This window comes from Dasypus novemcinctus, chromosome 3, assembly GCF_030445035.2.
Source record: "Dasypus novemcinctus isolate mDasNov1 chromosome 3, mDasNov1.1.hap2, whole genome shotgun sequence".
In the NCBI taxonomy this organism is placed as follows: domain Eukaryota; kingdom Metazoa; phylum Chordata; class Mammalia; order Cingulata; family Dasypodidae; genus Dasypus; species Dasypus novemcinctus.
The window spans coordinates 122,727,006-122,749,284 of record NC_080675.1 but is presented as its reverse complement, the minus strand read 5'-3'; the positions used below and the strand labels follow the sequence as shown (position 1 = coordinate 122,749,284).

Here is a 22,279-nt window from a genome sequence, read left to right as displayed (position 1 = left end):
AGCCATTCTTATGCTCACTGTTACGATATTAATTCCAGGACGGTCTAATTTGGGAGCACAGATTACAGAGGAATTACTCTCTGGGTTATGAGAAGAAGCACAAATGGCTATGACTATTTTAGCTAAAACCACATGTTCCTCTGCCAGGTCTTCTTCCTCTCTTGCTACTTTAACAGTTGCCACCCCTTGACAAATACTCTAAGTCTCTCTGCTTTGTGCACTGCTATGACTGATCTTTTCTCATTCTCTCTGAGCTTGTCTGCAATCTTTTTCTACATATTTTGAAGAAAAGTTCCTCTTGATCCTCATAACCCTTTTCTACAAATGTTGTGAAGACATCAAAAGGGATGTGGACACTTTTTCTTTTCAGTTTTTTTTTTCCTCTGGAAAAGACATGATTTCAAATATGACATCCATGACTTGGTCCTAGTTCAAATATCTCATCCCCTCTGTAGAATTTGGTAGAAAAATAGTTTATTAAGCATCTCCTGTAAGCAGGAATGTATCAATTAGGAATATACTTGGCTGAAAGTAATAGAAAAATCAACCTACAGAGACTTAAACAGAGATTCATTTTTCTCATGTAACAAAAACCTTGGATACACCTATGGCCTTCTGATTTTTGATAAGGTGCCAAGTCCACTTAACAAATGGTGCTGGGAAAACTGAATATCCATATGCAAAAGAATGAAGGTTATTATACCATATTATACCATATATATAATTTAACACTAAATGGATCAATGACCTAACTATAAAGAATCAAAACTATAAAAATCCTAGAAGAAAGCCTAGGGAAACATCTTCAGGACCTCATGTTAGGCAATGGTCCCTTAGACTATACAACCAAAGTGCAAGCAACAAAAGAAAAAATAGATAGATGGGACTTCATCAAAAATCAAAACTTCTGTGCAAAGGACATTATCAAGAAAGTAAAAAGACAACTCACAAAATGAGAAAAATATTTGGAAACTATGTATTGATAAAGGTTTAATGTCCAGAATATATATAGAACTCATAACTCATAACAAAAAGACAATTCTATTTAAAAATGGGCGAAAGACTTGATTCCGTAACCAGCTAGTGACAGATATTTTTTTTCAGCTGTTTTATTGAGATACATCCACATACCATACAAGCTATCCAAAAGTGTACAATAAATGGCTTTAAGTATTATCACAGTGATATGCATTCATGACCACAAAAAATTTTAGAACAATTTCATTACTCCAAAAAGAAAAACTTCACACCCCTTAGCAATCACCTCTCAACCTCTCTATCCTTCCCCAGCCCTACATACCACTAATCTAATTTCACCTTTATAAATTGATTTATATTTACATTTTATATAAGTGGAATCATACAATATGTACTACTTTGTGTCTGATTTCTTTCAATTAGCATAATAGGTCTTTTCCCCTGATATTAACATCTTGTAACATTAACACATATTTGTTCAGTTTCAAAGAAAAACAGTCTTATATATGTAATATTACCCATACTCATATTTCACATGAAGTTTTACTATGCTATCCAGTCCCATGCTACATTTTTTAGCTTTCCTTTTAGTTTTATACATGATCTTAGACTTTCCTTTTAAACCGCTGTCATTACCCATAGACTAGCACTGCTAGTTACAAATATTATGTTGTCCTTTTGATGTGGGCTATGGGTGGCAGGCTCTTTGTCTCTTCAGAGATACCTAAACTATCTGTGACTTGTGGGTGTGGGATGATGAAAGGTTGCAGTCCTGCCCTTGGTGAGCAGGAGACAGTTTAACAATGCAAGGTCTATAAACTAAGTATTCAGGGGAAATGCAAAGCAAATATGATAAAAGCTTATCGAATGCCTGAGGTCCATGCTAAAAGCTTACTAAGATGTGGAAATAAATGCTAATTCAAGCCTATTGAGAACTGAAACAAAAGGACCATTTGGCCTTTCCTCTCTGTATAAAAGGGACTAAAAAATCTTGTTGGGGCTCGGGATTCAAACAGAAAGTTCCCGAGTCCGGCCGGCGGTCAATAAACCATTTTTCCTTCTCAAAATCATTCCTGAGTCCTGGCCTCTCTATACTCAAGTAATTGAACGTCTCTCAAATTCTACAACACTTTCACCTTTTCTACTCATTTCCAAAGATTAACACACATCCTTTTTATCAATTCTGTACAAGTTAGAGCTTTCCATTCTCTAGCTCATTCTGTTTTCTGGTGACCTATATCCTAGTTATTAACTCCATGAATTTACACAATATATTTAGCTCATAATAGAACAATCACACAGTATTTGTCCTTTTGTGTCTGGCTTGCTTCACTCACCAGTTTCATCCATGTTGTCATATGCTTAACGTCTTCATTTCTTCTTACAGCTGCATAATATTCCATCATGTGTACACTCCACAGTTTGTTGATCCATTCATCGGTTGATGGACACCTAGGTTGTTTCCATCTTTTTGCAATTGTGAATAATGCTGCTATGAACATTGGTGTGCAGATGTGTCTGTTTGTGTCACTGCTCTCAGTTCTTCTGGATACATACCTAGTAGTGATATTGCTAGGTCACATGGAAAATCTATGTTCAACTTCTTTGGGAACTACCAAACAGTCCTCCACAGTGGCTTTACCATTCTACATTCCCACCAACAGCAGTAAGTGTTCCTCTCTCTCCACATCCTCTCCAACACCTGTAGCTCTGTCTTTTTAATAGTGACCATATTGATAGGTGTGAAATGATACCACATTGTAGTTTTGTCTGCATTTCCCTAATTGCTAGTGATGTTGAGCATGTTTTCATGCCATTAGTATTTATATTTTAGACCAATGTCTTTTCAAGTCTTATTTAAATTGAGTCATTTGTCTTGATGTCCTTTATCTCTTTAGCCAAACTGTCTTTCAACACACTAATTTGATTTTGGAAATTTGTGTACATTTCATTGATTAGTTGTCTCAAATCCTGCATCTCTTCTGGGGCTTTAATATGTTCCTTTTCTTTGCCATTTCATCCATTTTCTTAGCATGGCTTGTAATTTTTTTGTTGATGTCTAGGCATCTGTTTAGGGTGGTGAGTTTACTCAGAAGCTCAACTCAATTCCTCTCTCTTTTGTAGGGATTTAGTGGTAGGAGGCAGTATACTACTGCTGTTCTTTGATTCTTGGTTTAAACTGTTATGGGTCTTTAGATTGTCCCTGTTAGTTGCTCAAATATGGGCCCTGGACTAGTAATGGGCTGCAGATCTGCTTACTAGGCCTTGGGGAAGGAGGCTGTAAAGGCTGGAAAACATCTCTCTTATTTGCTTTTAATTTCTTCACATGCATTTCTTTGGGTTGCCAGCAGATGGTGATCTTGGCAGCTCTCTCAGTTCAATGCCTGGTTGGCAGGTGTTCCCTGCAATAGGACTGGATCGATAAGACAGAGGTTCCTCCCTGGAGGCTAAGAGCCTCATAATTGATATCATTTCACACCTGTCAAAATGGCCACTATTAAAAAGACAGAACTACAAGTGCTGGAGAGGATGTGGAGAGATAGGAACACTTATTTGCTCTTGGTGGGAATGCAGAATGGTACAGCCACTGTGGAGGACTGTTTGGGAGTTTCTAAAGAAGTTAATATAGACTTGCCATTTGATCCTGCAACCACTACTGGGTATATACCCAGAACTGAGAGCAGTGACACAAACAGACACATCTGCACACCAATGTTCATAGCAGCATTATTCACAATTGCCAAAAGATAGAAACAACCCAGATGCCCATCAACCAATGAATGGATTAACAAAAGTGTGGAGTATACACATGATGGAATATTATGCGGCTCTAAGAAGAAATAGTCGTAAAACATATGACAAGATGGATGAACCTGGAGGACATTATGTTCAGTGAAGCAAGCCAGACACAAAAGGACAATTACTGTATGATTGCATTACTATGAACTATGTTAAGTAACATATTGTATGACTCCATTTATATAAAATGTAAATATAAATCAATTTATGAAGATGGAAAAAAAAAACAGCCCCATAATTCAAATTTTCTCAGAGGCTCCAACATTTGCTGCCAGCCCTCTTCCTTTTTCCAAGTAGGAAATATTCCACTCCCCTCTGTGTCCTCAACAACCAGTCGCAGTCGGTAGAGAGGGAGCTAGAGAGGGTTGGATCTCTTTAGGCCTGTCCAGCTCCCAAGGCAAACATCAGTGCTTCCCCACCTAGCTTGGAAAGGCTGTGGGTCACAGAAGATCAAATCTGAGTCAGCCTTAGGTTGCATCCCTCTCTCTCCCCTTTCCTGAGGAGGTGGATCCCTGAGGCGCCCTTTGTCTGCAGCCACTGGCCTGGAGGCCTGAGAATTCAAAAGTGCCTATAGGGTGTGGGAAAATGCTGGCATTTGCAGCTGTGGCTTTTAACTCGGTTTTGCCATTGTGATTCTTTTCCTTTGCCCCTCTCTCCTCTGGGTGATATCCAGCCTTCCCCTGGTGTCCTAAACCCTAGATTTTTTCCCAGGCTGTTTCTGCCTGTCCTCTAGCTATTTTTCTGAGAAGAGAGTTTTGTGTCTTTCTAGTCTGCCATCTTCCTGGAACTCAAACTCGAGTTGATTCTTATATAGGGAGTAAGATAGGGGTCCTCTTTCATTCTTTTGGTTATGTATACCCATCTGTTGAAGAGACTGTTTTGTTCCATTTACATGGACTTGTTCAGAAAAAAACAAAAACAAAAACATGGACTTGGTAGGTTTGTTAGAAAGAAATCTTCTGGAAGAAAATAAGGCTCACCTGATTGTGGAGAAGAAAAGAATTTATTCTCAATCTTGCAAGAAGGGGCGCACAACCAGAAAACGTGGCTGGCGCCCCGAACAAAGAAAAATGACACAATTTATACCCCGAAGCCTAGCACACAAGCCCTTCCTCTGTTTCCCCATAGATCGGATACTTCTGAAGTTACAGCCTATCCAAGAGGATCTAACTTTCCTGCGCAAAAGTTTGTGATTAACCGCTTCCCCCATCACATTCCAACCATTTTAATTTTTACCTGCTCCCCTTTGCCAAATAAGGAGTGGATTCAGTGCTGAATTGGTATTGACTTAGTTCTTTCTTGTGCATCTTTTTTTACTGCCTATAGGACTGGCTTAAGCTGGTTTCCTTTGTTGCTGTTTAACTCGGGAGTGGGAGACAGAGGCAGTAGGCTGCCAGGTTACATTAATCAATATTTTCTTCCTTTATGTAAAAACTAAACTAATCTTTGTTTCTTACAGGTTTGTGAAAAACCAGTTGGCTGTAGAGGTAAGAGTTTATTTCTGGAATCTCAAATCTATTCCACTGAGCGATATGTCTATCTATATGCAAAGACCATGCTGTTTTGACCACTGTAGCTTTGTAATCAATTTCAAGGTCAGGCAATGAAATTCCTCTCACATTGCTCTTCTTTTTTAGAATGTTTTTGGGTATTCAGGCTTTCCTTTACAAATAAATTTGGTAATTGCCTTTTTATTTCTGTAAAGTAGGCTGTTGGAATTCTCATCAGTACTGCATTGAATCTATACATCAGTTTGGGTAAGACTGACATTTTCATGATATTTAGTCTTCTAATCCATGAACATGGACTGTCTTTCCATTTGTTTAGGTCTTTAATTTTTTTAAAACAGTGTTTTGTAGTTTTCTGAATATAGGTCCTGTACTTTGGTTAAATTGATTCTTAGGTATTTGAGTCTTTTTGTGTTATTATAAATTGTATTTTTTCCCTTGATTTCCTCCTCAGATTGTTCAGTATTAGTGTACAGAAATATTACTGATTCTTGCATATCGATCTTGTACCCTGCCACTCTGCTGAACTCGTTTATTAGCCAAAGTAGTTTTATTGTAGACATTTTGGAATTTTCTAATTCCATCCATTATCTGTCATCTGCGAATAGTAAGAGTTTTACTTCCTCTTTTCCTATTTGGATACCTTTTTTTCATCTCTAATTGCTCTAGCTAGAACTTCTAAGTACAATGTTGAATAACAGTGGTGACATTGGGCATCCTTGTTTTCCTCTTGATCTGAGAATGAAAGCTTTCAACGTTTCCCCACTGAGTACGATGTTGCCCATGGCATTTTCATTATATGCCCTTTATCATATTGAGGAACTTTCCTTCTATTCCTATCTTTCAAAGTGCTTTTATCAAGAATGGATGCTAGATTTTGTTGAATGCCTTCTCTGCATGAATTGAGATGATCATGTGGTGTTTGTCTTTCAATTTCTTAATTTGGTGTAGGTTGATTTTCTTATGTTGAACCACCCTGCACACCAGGAATAAAAACCTCTTGCTTGTGATATATAATTATTTTGATACACTGTTGGATTCTTTTTTTTTTTAAATCTCTTCCCACCCCCTCATTGTTTGCAGTTGCTGTTTGTCTTCTTTGTTTCTTTAGGAGGCACTGGGAACTGAATCTGGGACCTCTGGTGTGGGAGGGAGGCACTTAATTGCTTAAGCCACCTCTGTTCCCTGCTTTTTGTGCCTCTCCTTATGCTTTTCCTCTTGTGTCTCTTGTTGCATCATCTTGTCACACCAGCTTGCTGTCCTGCTCGTCCTCTTTAGGAGGCACCTGAAACCTCTGCTCCCTGCTTTGTTGTGTCCTCATTATGTCTTTCTTCTTGTGTCTCTTGTTGAGTCATCTTGTGTCAGCTTACCATACCTGCCCGTCACACCAGCTTGCAGTCTTCTTAGAAGGCACCGGGAACTAAACCACAGATCTCTCATGTGGTAGGTGGAAGCCCAATCACTTGAGTAACATCTGCCTCCTATACTGAATTCTATTTACAAGTATTTTGTTGAGAATTTATGCATCTCTGTTCATTAGAGAGATTGATCCATAAGTATCTTCATCTGGCTTTCATATTAGGGTGATGTTGGCTTCATAAAATGTGTTGGGCAATTTTCCCTTCTCTTCAATTTTTTGGAATAGATTAAACAGGTTTGGTGTTAATTTTCAAAATTCTTGGTAGAATTCAGCCATAAAGCCATCTGGTCTTAAACTTTTATATTTTTTTTTGGAAGATTTTTGATAACTGATTCAATTTCTTTCAATGTGATTGGCTTATTGAGTTCTTGTATTTCTTATAGAGTCAATGTAGGTTGTTTGTGTATTACTCAGCCAAAAGGGTGCTGATACAAAATACCAGAAATTGGTTGGTTTTTATAAAGGGTATTTATTTGGGGTAGGAGCTTACAGATATGAGGCCATAAAGCGTAAGTTACTTCCCTCATTAAAGTCTATTTTCACGTGTTGGAGTGAGATGGCTGCCAACCTTTGCAAGGGTTCAGGCTTCCTGGGCTCCTCCCTTTCAGGGTCTTGCTTCTCTCTGGGTTCAGGGTAACTCTCGTCCCAGGGCTTGCTTCTTCCTGGGCTCAGGGTTCCTCTCTTCCTAGGGCTTTATTCTCTTTCCTCTGTGTGCTTACTTCCTGGGGCTCCAGCTTCAGATTTCAGCATCAAACTCCAACATCAAAAACCCTCAACTCTGTTCTTTGCCGTGCCTTTTATCTGTGAGTCCCCACCTCAACTCCCTAATGAAATGGCCCAATCAAAGCCCTAATCATAACTTAATCTCGCCCAGGTACAGACCAGATTACAAACATCTATTTTTGGAATTCATAACCATAGCAAACTGCTACCATGTGTTTCTAGAAATTTGTCCATTTCATCTAGGTTGTCTAATTTGTTGGCATAAATTTCCTCATAATATCCTCTTAGGATCCTTTTTATTTCTGTGGCATCAGTTTTAACATAACCCCTTTCATTTCTGATTTTACTTATTTGCATCTTTTCTCTTTTTTTCTTTGTTAGTCTGGATAGGGGTTTGTCCGTTTTATTGATCTTCTCAAAGAACCAGCTTTCAGTTTTGTTGATTTTCACTATTGTTTTTTTTTCCCCCTCTCAATTTCATTTATTTCTGCTCTAATCTTTATTATTTCTTTCCTCCTGCTTGTTTTGGGATTGGTTTGCAGTTCTTTTTCTAGTTCTTCCTGCTGCGCAGTTAGGTCTTTGATTTTAGCTCTTCTTTTTAAAATATAGGCATTTAGGGCTATTAATTTCCCTCACGGCACTGCCTTTGCTGTATCTCATAAGTTTTTCTTTAACAAGTCAATTTTATTGAAACATATTAATAGAGCATAAATCCATCCAAAGTGTACAATCAATGGCATTTGGCGTAATCACATATTTATGCATTCGTAGAGTACATTCATTATTCCAAAAATAATAAACAAAAAACAAGCAAACAGATCTCGCGACCTCTCAATCTTTCTATGCTTCCCCTACCATATATAGCTGCTATTCTTTTTCCTTCTCTCTAGTATATTTGTATTTATATTTTGTAAAAAGTCATATATGCAATATTACCCATATTCGTACTTTACATGAGGCTTAACTATCTTATACAGTCCCATGTTAGTTTTTAGCTTTCCTTTTAGTAATACACATGCCCTTAGATTTTCCTTTCAACTATTCTCATGTCCATATAATGACCCTACTAGTTACAAACACTATTATATGCTGTCACTATTTCTATTCATTTCCAAAGATTTATAAACAACCTGCACAGATAACCCTCAGCTTTCCATTTGCTACCCTCCTTCTATTTTTCTGGTGACCTGTAGTCTAATTATCTCTGTGAGTTTATAAAATATATTTAGTTGTATATCATAAGTTTTGATCAGTTGTGTTCTCATTTTCATTCATCTCAAGATATTTACTAATCTCTCTTACAATTTCTTCTTTGACTCACTGATTGTTTAGGAGTGTTGTTTAGCCTCCACACGTTTGCAAATTGCCCTCTTTCTTGTCTATTATTGATTTCCAGCTTCATTCTATTATAATCTGAGAGTGTGCTTTGGATAATTTCAATCTTTTTATATTTACTGAGACTTGCTTTGTGACCCAACATGTGGTCTATCCTGGAGAAAGATCTATGAGCACTTGAGAAGAATGTATTAATATAACCCACTGATTTGGAATGCAACATTCTGTATATGCTTGTTAGGTCTAGCTTGTTTATCATATTGTTTAGGTTCTCTGTTTCATTATTGAGCTTCTGTCTAATTGTTCTATCTAATGATGTGAATGGTGTGTTGAAGTATCCAACTATCATTGTAGAGATGTCTACTTCTCCCTGCAGTTTCTTTTTTTTAAGATTTATTTTATTTCTACCCCCCTCCCCAAGTTCCCCTTTTGTCTGTTCTCTGTGTCCATTCGCTGTGTGTTCTTCCATGTCTGCTTGTATTTTCATTAGACAGCTCCAGGAACTGATCGTGGGACCTTCCAGAGTGGGAGAGAGGCGATTACTCTCTTGCATCACCTCAACTCCCTGTTCTACTATGTCTTCTTATTTTCTCTCTGTGTTTCTTGTTGCGTCATCTTGCGGCACCAGCTCTCAGTGTTGGCCAGCACTCCTGTGCAGGGTGGCTTTCCTGCACTGGGTGGCATTCCCACGCAGGGGGCACTCCTGTGTAGGGCAGCATTCCTGTGTGGGCCAGCACTCCGCATGGGCCAGGTCGCTGCATGGGCCAGCTTGCCCTCACCAGGAGGCCCTGGGCATCGAACCCTGGACCTCCTATATGGTAGACAGGAGCCCAATTGGTTAAGCCACATCTGTTTCCCTCTCCCTTCAGTTTTAATAGTCTGGTCTTTTAAGAAAGATTTGTGGCAGCTAACACGGAGGAACATTCAGAGAATAGAGCTGGTTGGGTACGCTTCAAACAGGAGAAGGGTCTGAGAGTGTTCACTCTAATTTCTAGAGGTTGTAAAGAGTGAGCTTGGATATAAGCCATAGGCCATGAAGTCTAAGCATGCTAAACAGATTAGCATTATAATATGTACAGAATAATTGATATCACAAAATATGTACAATTGTTTATATACAGTGTTAGCATTAGGTATGGAGTATAAGAAGCCAACTTAGATGAGCTATAGTCAAATCAGCTTTTTTAATAGATTTTGTTTTGTAGTTCTCAGTATCTGAATTGTGGTTTGTCAGCTCCAGTATGTCTGATTCTTGTCTACCACTTTTTTTTTTTTTTTTTTTGAGGTACTCAGTATCTATCTGAATTGTGGTTTGTCAGTTCCAGTATGTCTGATTCTTGTCTACCACTTTTTTTTTTTTTTTTTTTTTTGAGGTACCAGGGCCGGGATTGAACCAGGACTCCGTATGTGGGAACCTGGCATGGGCGCTCAACCACTGAACCACACTGGCTCCCCTGAGTTGTTTTTTTTTTCATTTGTTTGCTTGTTATTTTGTTTTTAGGAGGCACTGGGATCAAACCTGGGACCTCCCATGTGGGAAGCAGGTGTTCAGCCACATAAGCCACATCCACTCCCTCTATTGTGTTTAAAAAAGTTTTATTTTCACCCCTCATTGTTTGCATTTGCTGTCTGCTCTATGTGTCCATTTTGTTGTGTGCTCTGTGTCTGCTTGTCTTCTCTTTAGGAGGCACCAGGAACTGAACTTGGGACCTCCCATGTGGGGGAAAGGCAGTCAATCACTTGAGCCACCCCAGCTCCCTGCTTTGTTGTGTGCCTGTCTTTCCTTTTAGTGTCTCTCTGTTGCATCAGCTTGCTGTGCCTGCCTGTCACACCAGCTTGCTGTCTTGTCTTCTCCAGGAGGCACCAGGAACCAAACCCAGGACCTCCCATGTGGTAGGCAGGAGCTTAATTGCTTGAGCCACATCAGCTTCCCTCATCTACCATTTTTGATGAGAATAATCAGGTGGCCCACTAAGGGCTCCTTTCTTCGGTCCATCATTCACCTACCCATCAGGGGGCTAGGTATATTAGTTAAGGTCCTTTTGAGTTGCAACCAGCAATTTAAAAGGGACCAAAGTCTTCCTGGAACAGTGCCAAGATGACTCAGTGACTCTAGAATCATGCTGATGACCTGAGCAGCACCAGGGAAGGAATGGATTGTTTGTTCCTGGCAGGCACACCCTGTCACTGGGCTCCTCTTTGTGCCACCACCTGCAAAAACTGGATTGTTCTATAGGGCACACCACCCTATCTGGTATATCTTGTCATAGTAATTCCTGCTGCCATGTGGCAACTAGGTACAAAGAACACACCTGGTACCTCCTACGGTCATAGTCCTGCTGGTGGGACAAGGGAAGGGGTGGGGATACCAGGCAGGATCCAAAAGGGAGCCACAGGGTTTCAGTCAGAAAGCAGTGCCTCAGTCCTGGGGGTTCCATGCTGTGAAATAAGGAGTCCAGACTTCTTAATGCACTACCTCCTTTGGGTTTCCACTACATTCCCCGTTTCCTCTTCTGTTCCTCAAGGTTCTCCACCTTTTCCTGGGATTCCTTTTTAGAGGCCTCCATCTAGGTCAGCCCTGGCAGCCACACTCTCAGCACCGTACCTTATTGTGCAGTTGTAAGGGCTTACAGAGGGCAGGACTTGGGAAGGATCACAGCGCTAGATATGTTTTGGTCAAGGTCCCACCCTTTATACAGAGTGTTGGGTTCATGGCTCTTACTGCATTTTAGATATAAATAAGAGGATCATGCATGTATGGATCAATGATGACTATGCCATCAACTGCTGCTGCTGATTAATGTAATTGTTTCTGTGTACCTGAGGACCATTATAGAGTTAAGGAAAGGTCATATATTAAGGATTTGAACATCTATGTGCTTGGCTTCATGATGATAATGAGTTGGGAGTAGTAGAAGACAGGGATTTACGCTTTTAATAATTTAGGGCCCATTAAGGGAGATGACAGGTGTGAATGCAGGAAATGTGATAGTAACAACTATAAAAAAACTATAATACAAAGCAGCGATTTAAGCCAACTATGGAGTACAAAGAATGCTTGGCACTAAGAGGGAGCAAATTTTTTGTAACTTCGTGAAAGAGATAAGATTTAAGGTGGGCTTTGAAGGGTGGGGAAGAATGGTCTTGTTGGGGAAATGATACGATCAAGAAAAAGGTTCAGAGACAACACACAAAATGAACCCATGGCACAGTAAGATCAACTGGCATACCTCAGATAAGCAATGAGGTCCAAAGGACAAGGTTATAGAGAAAGAACATCTGGAAAGAGTTGACTCTGAGTCAAACAGCATTTACCTAGAAGAGCACAGCTAAAAACTGGAAATGCAGGACAAACTTGATGATAAATAAATTATCCTTCAAAGTAAACAGGAGTATAGGGTATCAGAAAAAAAGTCCCTAATCTCCAAAGGACTATCACCTTTTGAGAAGTGCTATTTGAGGGACCTATGCCTTTATTTAAGAATTTGCACTTGAACCCAGAAGTGCAAATTGACCTTAGTCAGTGCTGCATCATGCTAATCATTCTTCCTTTTAAGGGCCCCAATGTTTAGCTTGCGAAACATGTTAGGAAACAATGACATAATTATCACATGGGAAAAATATTTCTTCCTTCTTGAGGCTAGACATTCTGGTGAAAAACACTCCCTGAGAGAGTCTGAAAATAGCTATGATGATATGAATGCAGTTAAAAGAGGAAGTTTTAGGTTGTATGGTACTAGAATAAACATTTTATAAAAACCCACAGGACTATACAACACAAGGAGTGAACCCTAATGTAAACTATGGACTATAGTTAATAATACAATTATAATAGTCTTTCATCAATGCCACTAATACAAGGTGTCCATACTGGGAGGGTGGGGGGGGGGGAAGTTATATGGAAATTCTGTATTTTCTGCATGATTTTCTGTCAACCTGTAACTTCTCTAATAAAAAAAAATACATTAAAAAAAAAAACCACTAAAAACCATCCCACTCCCTGAACGGTAATGCTTCCCCACTCGCTTGCCAGGGCTGCTTACCTTTAGGATGTTGCTTCTTATGCAAGGTGTTAACACGGGTGCACCTAGTCCTTAATTCACTCAAACCACTTGATCGATTCTAGGTTAAAGTGAAGCCTGAGCAAGTGTCTCCACATCGCCTTCCTCCTGAAATGCCAAAGTGAAAAAAAGTGCTGGAAGAAAAGAAGGCCATTAGCAGACCAGAAATCAAGGAATTCCTGGTAGACAGAAATCAGCTCTCATTACCATTCACTAACCTCTACAGTTAACCAAGGAAAAGTGAGGTATAAATGCTGATAGAAACAATCGTTGTTATTTGCTGATTACCTAGAAGTTTGAGAATCCACTGAAGAGTTAGATCTAATTAATAAGAGATCAAAACAGCCAGACTGAGACTCCACATCAGGGGATCTGAACTCTTTTTGTTCCATGGACCCCTTTGCCAGTCCGTTAAAAACCATGGACCCCTTACTAAGTCCATACTATACTGTGTATTATTTAATAAATATATCACACCTGTACCAACATGTCCCCACAATAATGTTGTTTTTGTTTTTTAATTTAAATTCAAGCTCATTGACCCCTTCTTAAAAACCCCCGCTCTACGTTATGGTGTTTTTGTTTTGTTTTGTTTTGTTTTATGGCAGCCATACCAAATAATAAATGTTAAGAGGGAAAAACTGATTCTGTGACTCAGGACTGAATTTTCACTTACATCAAAAACTGGAAATAATAATTATTGAGTTGCATGTTCAGCCAGATCCAGAGACTTAAGCAATGTTTCTCTATAGCCCATCCCACCCCCAAATCTCTGGATTTTGTGTGGTCTTCTCTTCCAAAAAATGAAACATTGTTATATGTAATATGTTTTAAGAGACAATAATCTCCCCCTGTTCTGGGTATAAGTGGGGGGGAGGGTGACTAGAAAAAAGGGTATTCTCCCCTTGCTGGGTAGGATGGGACACAGCAGGTCCACCCTAACTTGGTGATACAGGGCATATACCACTGGTTCTGAATTCTCATCATCTAACCTAGAGAAATATGCGCTATGAACAGAAAATTAAGCAAAATGCTGAATGCTATAGATCTTTAAATTGTCTTAATTTTTTTCTATTAAAGTACAGGCTGTAGGTTTCTTAGTTCTCACAGAACTTCTATCATTTTAAACTGACTTGTATATTAGGGAAAAAAAGATCTTAAGTAGGGTGTTTCATACTATTGCCTGACCCTCTTCTGTGATGGGTATTGTGTTTGTTTGGGATTTTGTGTTTTAAAAAATGTAACACTTGACTTTTTGCCAAGGGAAATAAATATTATTCTAGTTGGGTGGGGGGAAAGACAATAAAAAGGGGAATTGTTGACAATTCAAGTTACTCCTAAATACAATAGTCTTATTGAATCCCAAGGAAAACTAAGTTTTGTTTTCATTTTTAAGAGGTACCAGGGATTGAACCCAGGACCTTGCACGTGGGAAGGAGGCACTCAATCACTGAGCTACACTGCTCCCCAATAAGAGCTGGTTTTTTCATTCATTTGTTTGTTTTATTTTGTTTAGGAGGTACTGGGGATTGAACCCAGGACATGCTATATGGAAAGCAGGTGCTCAACCACTTGAGCTACATCTGCTCCCAAAACTAAGATTTTTTTGGGGAAAAAAACAACATAAATTAAGACTTCAAAGGAATTAACAATTTATTCAAGTCAAAGAAATAGATAAATTCTTACTATATGAACTTTAGAAACCCAGAAGTAGCAGGAATCAGATTAAGGGATTTTAAAATACTGATTCCTTATCAGAGGTTTTATCGTTACAAACTTGGTTAAACTGGGACAAGGATAAATTTGGTACCATTTTGTCCCTGAAACAATACCATGATAAATCAGCAGTACATGAAATTGTGGATAGAGGAAAGACTCATATTCACTCTTTTCCAAATGCAGCAAAACACCAAATTTCCCATTTGATAGAATGCAATTTTCAGCAATCCTTTGAAGAAATGATTCCTTAGACTCCCTGTTTCCCCCACTTAAAGGAGGGTACTCAGGAGTACGGCAACACAGAGAGCCTTTTGTGCCTTTGCTCTAACACCTCCAGTACGTCTCAGGAGTTAAAACACTGGCTGAATTAGCACTGCAGGACTCCTTGTACACATACAGGTAAAAAGGTCACAAAGAAGGCTGGTTACTTCTGTTCTTGTTCTCTCACATCTCATGTCTCCATTTAGTTGGACACAGGCTGATAGAAATGGATTAAGAACTTCAGAACTTATTACCAAGGGGTCCAGATATAGATAAAGATTACTGCTATGACGTTATGAGGACAGATGGGAACAGCAGCCTTTTCGAAAATGATGGCAGTAAGGATGACCTGAAGAAACGACAAAAACCATCCTATAAGGGAGATGTGGAACAGAAGAATCACATTGCCTCTATATGCTAAAAATCTGAACTCAATATGCTAAAATAGTAAGATAACTCCTTGATTTAAAAAGCAATAAGCGGGAAGCGGACTTGGCCCAGTGGTTAGGGCATCCGTCTACCACATGGGAGGTCTGTGGTTCAAACCCTGGGCCTCCCTGACCCGTGTGCAGCTGGCCCATGCGCAGCGCTGATGCGCGCAAGGAGTGCCCTGCCACGTAGGGGTGTCCCCGCGTAGGGGAGCCCCATGTGCAAGGAGTGTGCCCCGTAAGGAAAGCCACCCAGCATGAAACAAAGTTCAGCCTGCCCAGGAATGGCACCGCACACATGGACAGCTGACACAAGATGATCCAACAAAAAGAAACACAGATTCCTGTACCGCTGACAACAACAGAAGTGGACAAAGAAGAACACGCAGCAAACAGACACAGAGAACAGACAACTGGGGGGGGGAGGGGAGAGAAATTTTTTAAAAAAGTAATAGCAAATAAAGAAATCAAATATCTAGGAATAAATTTAGCCAAGGAAGTAAAGGACGTGTACACAGAAAATTATAAAACGTTGCTGAAAGAATTAAAGGAGACCTAAATAAACCGAAGGACATTTCATGTTCATGGTTTGAAAGGCTAAATCTTGTTAAGATGTCAGTTCCACCCAAAAGATTTACAGATTTGATTCAATTCCAATCTGCTTTGCAGAAATGGAAAAGCCTATGATCAAATTCATATGGAAGGGTAACCGCGCAAAGTGAAACCATCTTGAAAAAGAATAAAATTGTAGGACTTACACTTTGATTTTACATTTATTACAAATATACAGAAATCACAACAGCATGGTACAGGCAAAAGGACAGACATATAGATCAATGGACTAGAATTTGAGAATTCAGAAATCAAACCTTACATCTATAGTCAATTGATTAAAATATACATATATATATATATATTTTAAGAGAAGTTGTGAACGTAACAAAACAATCATGCACATGTGTGGAATTTCCATACATCACACCTCCACCAAAACACTACATTGTTGTGGAACATTTGTTCCAGATTATGAGATAATATTTTTAGACTATTATTACTAGCCATGGTCTATAGCAGGGTTTTTAATTTTTAAAAAAATTTCTTCCCCACCCCCCTCGTTTTTTGTTTCTTTTTTCGTGCTTGTTGTCTGCTTTCTGTGTCCATTTACTTTATGTTCTGTGTCTGCTTGTCTTCTCTTTAAGCGGCACTGGGAACTGATCCTGGGACCTTCCGGAATGGGAGAGAAGCACTCAATCTCTTGTGCCACCTCAGCTCCCTGGTCTGCTGCGTCTCTTATTGTCTCCCCTCTGTGCCTCTTTTTATTGTGTCATCTTACAGTGCCAGCTCTCCATGTGGGCCAGCACTCTGCATGGGCCAGCTCGCCTTCACCAGGAGGCCACGGGAATCAAACCTGGACCTCCTATATGGTAGACAAAAGCCCAGCTGCTTGAGTCCCATCTCCTTCCTTATAGCAGGGGTTCTTAACCTTTTTTGTTTCACGGACTCCTCTGCCAGTCTGATGAAAGCCATGGACCCCTATTTAAGTCCACACTGGGCGGCGGACTTGGCCCAGTGGTTAGGGCGTCCGTCTACCACATGGGAGGTCCAAGGTTCAAACCCCCGGCCTCCTTGACCAGTGTGGAGCTGGCCCATGCGCAGTGCTGATACGCGCAAGGAGTGCCCTGTCATGCAGGGGTGTCCCCCGCGTAGGGGAGCCCCACGTGCAAGGAGTGTGCCCCAAAAGGAGAGTCGCCCAGTGTGAAAGAAAGTGCAGCCTGCCCAGGAATGGTGCTGCACACACAGAGAGCTGATACAGCAAGATGATGCAACAGAAGGAAACAGATTCCCGTGCAGCTGACAACAACAGAAGCAAACAAAGAAGATGCAGCAAATAGACACAGAGAACAGACAACCGGGGTGGTGGGGAGGGGAGAGAAATAATTAATTTTTTTAAAAGTCCACACTATACTGTGTATTATTTAATAAATACAGCACACCTGTACCAACACATCCCCACAAGAATAATGTTTTTTTTTTAAAGATTTATTTATTTATTTTTCTCCCCCCGCCCCCTGCCCTGGCCCTGGTTGTCTGTTCTCTGTGTCCACCCTGCTGGGTCTTCCACTCCGTCCCTGTCCGTTCCCGTCAGCAGCTGGAGAATCTGTCTTTCCTTCCATTGCGTCATCTTGCTGTATCAGCTCTCTGTGCGTGCATCACCATTCCTGGGCAGGCTGCACTTTCTTTCCTGCTGGGCGGCTCTCCTTATGGGGTGCACTCCTTGCGCATGGGGCTCCCCTATGCTGGGGACACCCCTGCATGGCACAGCACTCCCCGCACGCATCAGCACTGTGCATGGGCCAGCCCCACACAGGTCAAGGAGGCCCGGGGTTTGAACCACGGATCTCCCATGTGGTAGACAGACGCCCCAACCACTGGGCCAAGTCCGCTTCCCAAAATAATGTTTTTTTGAATTTCAATTCAAGCTCACAGATCCATTATTAAGAACATCTGCTTTAGACCCTATCAGGTTGACATCTTTTATGGTCACAGCATAAACCAAACCTGGTTTATGTAGCTTTCTGAGTACCTTGTGCTGAGTCAATTCAAGCTCACAGATCCTTTGTTAAGAACCCCTGGTCTACAGCATACATTTTAGCCAACTGATTTTTTGACAAGGGCACTAAGTCCACTCAATTTATTGAATATTATCTGTTCAATAAATATTGCTGGGAAACTGGATATCCATATGCCAAAGAATAAAGATGGACCCCTACCTCTTACCATATACAAAATTTAACTCAAAGTATCAAAGTTTAAACATAAGAAACAAATACTATAGGGAAATGGATGTGGCTCAACCAATCTGGCTTCTGTCTACTATATAGGAGGTCCAGGGTTCAATGCCCAGGGCCTCCTGGTGAGGGCAAGCTGGCCCATGTGAAGTGCTGGCTCTGCAACCTGGCATAGAAGTGCAGCCCCGTGCAGGAGTGCTGCCCTGCATGGGAATGTCACCTGGCACGGGAAAGTCACCCCGAGCAGGAGTGCCAGCCGATGCAGAGCTGGAGCAGCAAGATGATGCAAGAAGAGACACAGAAGAGAGAAAATAATAAGACACAGCAGAACAGGGAGTTGAGGTGGTGCAAAAGAATAATCACCTCTCTCCCCCTCCAGAAGGTCCCAGGATTGGTTCCTGGAGTCACCTAATGTGAATACAAGCAGACACAGAAGACCACAGTGAATGGACACAGAGAGCAGATAATGGGGGAATGGTGAGGGGGAGAAATTTTAAAAAATAAATCTTAAAAAAAAAAAAAAAAAAGGAAAGAAATACTATAAAGCTCCTAAAAGTACATAAGGAAACATCTTCAGGACCTGGTGTTCTTAGAAGTGTCACCGACAACATGACCTTACAACAAAAGTGTGATCAACAACAACAAAAAATAGATAAGTGGAACTTTATCAAAATTTAAAAACTTCTGTGCTAAGGACTTTAAGAGGGTAAAAAGACAATTTACAGAATGGAAGAAAATATTTGGAAACCATGTATCTGGTACGGGTTTAATGCCCAGAATATATAAAGAAATCCTACAACTCATCAAAAAGACAATCCAATTTTAAAAATGGGCAAAAGACTTGAATAGACATTTCTCCAAAGAAGATAGTCCAATGGTCAATAAGCACATAAGATGCTCAACATTATTAGTCATTAGGGAAATGAAAATCAAAACCACAATAAGATATCATTTCAGAGCTGCTAGAATGGCTGCTATTTAAAAAAAACAGAAAATAATAAATGTTGGAGAGAATGTAGAGAAATAGGAACACTCATGCATTGTTGGTGGAAATATAATACAGTACAGCCTCCGTGGAAGACAGTTTGGGATTCCTCAGAAAGTTAGGTATATAATTACCATGTGACATTACAATCCCAGTTCCAGGTATATACCCAAATGAACTGAAAGCACGGATTTGGACAGATATTTGCACACCAATGTTCATGGTGTGTTTTTTTTTTTTCTTTTTTTCCAATCCCAGGGCAAGGGACTGAACCCAGAACCTCCCAGGTGGGAAGCAGGCACTCAACCACATGAGCCACATCTGCTCCCAATAGCTGCATAATTAACAATTGTCAAAAGGCAGAAGCAATGCAAATGTCCATCAACAGATGAGTGGGTAAACAAAATGTGCTATATACATACAGTTGAATGTTACTCAGCTGTAAAAAGGAATGAAATTCTGATGCATGCTACAGTGTGGATGACCCTTGAAGATACCATGTTGAGTGAAATAAGCCAGACACAAAAGGACAAATATTGCAGGATCTCATCTATGTGAAATAATGAGAATACACGAATTTATGAAGTCAGAAACTAGAATATAAGTTACTAGGGGCTGGGGATGGGATGGGAGGTGGGGAATGGGGAGTTAATCTTTAAATGGTACAGAGTTTCTGTTTGGGGTGATAGAAAAGTTTTGGTGCTTGAAGTACAACATTGTGAATGTAATTAACACCACTGAACTGTGTATCTGACGGCGGTTAAAATGGGAAGTTTTAGATGTATATGTGTCATCTGAATAAAAATTTTTTAAAAACCAGAACTGTACAACACAGAACCTTAATGCAAACTGGACTATGGTTCGTATAATTATAATATTTTCATTAGTTGTAACAAAGGTGCCACACTAATGCAAAATGTTAATAATGGGGAGAGCTACGTGTGTGAGGGAGGGTATACGGAAATTGTACTTTCTGTACGATTTTTCTGTAAACCCACAATTGCTCTAATAAAAAAGTGGAAAAAAACAGACTGGATAAAATGTAAATTGTGATGTAGTCATACAAAGAGTCTAAAATATAAATAGATAGTGATACATTCATTCAATGTACACATCAATTAATAGGAATACACCAAAACTATAACCATCAACATGGATTTAAAAAAAAGTAAAAGGAAACACCAATAGACAATCTATAATTAGGAACCTTTAATGAGTTAGAATTTGTAATAAGTAGTTCAATGTAGTGGATAGAGGCTGCCATTTAATCTTGTCACTTCATGAAGGGATACTCATTTTGAGTCACCTTCTTTCATAAACCAAGAGGAAGGTGGCTTACTAGATCATGCTCTTTTTTGAGCAAAGGGCAAATGCTACTGGGAAATTAAATCACTAGACTGAAACAATTCACAAGACTGAAGACAGAGCAAGCGGCAACTTCAGCTATTCCCAGTAGGAATAATGGAGAGGAAGAGGAAAAGAACACCAGGTTGTGTGGCATTTTAACTGCCAGCTGCTGGGAGAGATGTGGGTGGAACCTGTTTACCCCAATTTGAGAACTTTGTCAATAATAATTGGCCGAAAATGAAAATAAAAATAATGCCTTCCCTCCCCCAATCAATTTCCGCTTTAAATGCAGAGAGCCTGAAGGGGCCAAATGCATGAAGACAAATGGCTCAAGTGGGATTCTTAAAAACTCAAAGCAAGTTCACACCCTGGGTGGTTGAGGACCAGCACAAGCATCCTGAAAACTCAGGGGTTCATGCTAACATCTCAAACTGTTCCTATAAGGCCAGGGTTCTAACTTAGATATTCCTCAGGTGTAACCCAACTCCTCACCACCGAGGTCCAAGGGGAAACTGCCAACAGGAGACCCGCCTAGTGCCTTCCCTGGTTCCTGGGATTTTAAAACAATTCCTGATGGTTTGAATAGTTTGGTTGTCTTTATAGTGAGGATCACTTCAGTCATCGATTCAACTCCAGTAAGGAAAAGAGGAAAGAAACTGGGGGTATAGCCAAGAATTTGAGAGGCATGCTACGGGCTTCTGGAAGGGTGACGGTGCTTTCCTTGGTCATAACTTGGTTTAAGAGCTGCAGACCACGGCTCTTACCTTCTAGCCTGAAGACCACATCTTGCTGATGGAGAGGCAGGAGATTAAGGAACTGCAGCTGAAAGCCAGGGCAGTTGGAAACATACCCATTGAAGGCCAGGCACAGCTGATCAGAAGTTAAGGAGCCTGCAATCAGCACCACCGCTGAGCGGGCAGGTACACTCCTGACAACCATGGCCTTACCGGTGTGCGAACTGGACAAGGGGGAGGATGCTTTCCCTTTTAACGTTCTAGGCTGGTGCCCTCCGAAAAAAGTTTGTCTATTCAAAGGTGCATTTAATAGTCTTCATGGGCCGAAGAGAAAAAATCCACCTGACCAGAGCCATCCCACTGTTGTCTTTACCAGCTGGAAGTCTCTGCATGAGCAAAGCACCTTGGCACCTAAATGCCCCTACCAGGGGTTGTCCGGCAAGGCCGAAATGTGGGGAGACCAGTTACTGTGCGACTGCTTCAGAATGGGTTAATAAGGGAACCTTTCTAGCAAGGCCGATTTCAGTCGGCTGACGCCACCAAGAGGAGAGATCCCGGATTTAACTCCCAACATCCCGGACCCGCTGAAACCAACCTTTCTCCTTCCGAAAGACGGGCGCCGCGGGGACCTTCTCGGGGGCCTTCCCGCGGCCCCGCGCGCTTACCCCCCGCCGTGCGCCCCCAGCCCGGCGCCGCGCTCCTCCACCAGCGGGGCGCACAGCGCCGCCACCAGGCGCTGGCAGTCTCTGCCAGTGTCGTTATCCTTAGGTCTTTCGTCAGTGCCGGGCGGTGTCTCCAGAAGCTTCCCCGCGAAGGTCACGAGCGCCACCCTGCGGCTCCAACTGAGCCGCGGCCGGGGACCAGCACCTCCTGCGCCACCTGTGCCATAGCTGGGAGCGGTCTCCCGCGTAGCGGCTAGAGAAGAAGAGAAAGAGCGGATCGAGCCACTCGGCCCACGCAGCACCTCGGCCTCGGGCGTCGACGGCCCCCGCCCTGGGCTGCGGGGCTCCGGGGCGCAGCACTCCACGCAGGCGGGCAGCAGCGCGCCGTGCTCTCCCTAAACGCGCGCTCCGCGCCAGCCCCGGCGGCGGGCAGAGCCCCGGGCCTGCTTTCCCGCCCAGGCCCCCGCGGCCGTTTCCGCCCGGGGAGGGGCTGCCGCGCCCGCCCCGCCCCGTCCCCGCCCCGCGGCGAC

At 41.3% G+C, this 22,279-nt stretch overlaps 1 long non-coding RNA gene across 2 annotated transcripts in view; it reads right to left on the bottom strand.

Moving 5' to 3' along the window:
• Positions 1-22,250, bottom strand: part of LOC131278004 (uncharacterized) — a 73,950-nt gene extending 51,700 nt beyond the window's left edge. Inside the window, exons 1-2 of one of the 2 annotated variants that reach the window (XR_011648430.1) lie at positions 21,683-22,250; positions 12,807-12,932 (exon numbers count right to left, since the gene is read on the bottom strand). This is a non-coding gene — a long non-coding RNA (uncharacterized lncRNA). The remainder of the gene's footprint in view (positions 1-12,806; positions 12,933-21,682) is intronic. The other variant, XR_011648429.1, reaches the window with a different exon arrangement.
• Positions 22,251-22,279: the final 29 nt, after the last annotated feature.